Below are 994 nucleotides of genomic sequence, written 5' to 3'. Positions count from 1 at the left end.
CTGGTTGCTGTTTTAACCGCCGGCAGCCGCCCAGGGGAGACGCACACCCAGAGCGCTTGGAAGGGAGATGTAGAGTGACCTGTTAGGTTGCTCTTTACCTGCCGCCCTCGCTCACCACGGAGCACAGCGGCCCAGCTCTGCCACCTGCCCAGGGTGGATCTCTGTTCCCACACACGCGATGGGGGAAGCCGGCTCCACAGGGCCATGCAGAGGCACACCTAAGTGTCCTGGGGGCTGCAGGTGCTGGTCCTGCACGTCTCCCACCTCCTGTGTGTGCATCTGAGACCCCCTAGCTGCTTGGACCTTTAGGTCATGCCCTAAGACACCATATTATGTGTCTCATGAAAGCAATTACTTTGCCTACCGATATGAAATACTTGAACCTGACTATCTTATGTTGCACATCAGTGCCACAGACTACCCAACACCTACATCCTCAACAGAGACTACAATGCGATCCAGCCTCAGTCCCTTAACTTCCTGGAAAAAAATGGCTCGGCCACCCTTTCTCAGGGCCTCTCCTCCTGTCTGGCATAGGTGACCCCTCACTCGGTGTCCTCCTTACCTCCATTGTCTCGTGGTTCTCTTGTGTGAAGACCTCACTCTCCTCCTATACCCCTTAAGGAACCACAGTTTGGGACTGAGGACACCAAGAAACATCAGGCGTTTAGTAGGTGAGCATTAATGGCCTTATTACCCATTGCCAGGTTTAGAGCTCTTCAAGGCTTCAGGCATGTGACTGCGGCGGGGTCAGACTGGTAGAAGCCATTGTTGCTGTGGGTGAGATAAGAGGTTGTGTGGTAGTGAAACATGGGGTGGAGAAGGGTGAGTCTACCTGCACCCTGCTGCTGGCTGAGGCCTCAGCGCAGTGTCCTATGCTGCTCGCTGCCTGCTAGAGCGTGAAGCAGGGTTGTGGAGTTTTCCTTGGCCATGAAAGGGTGATCTCATGCCACAGCAACCTCAACCATTATTTTGTTTCTTTTATTTCAGTGGT

Source organism: Eurypyga helias, unplaced genomic scaffold (assembly GCF_000690775.1).
Source record: "Eurypyga helias isolate BGI_N326 unplaced genomic scaffold, ASM69077v1 scaffold898, whole genome shotgun sequence".
NCBI lineage: Eukaryota > Metazoa > Chordata > Aves > Eurypygiformes > Eurypygidae > Eurypyga > Eurypyga helias.
Note: the sequence above shows the minus strand (reverse complement) of the source record.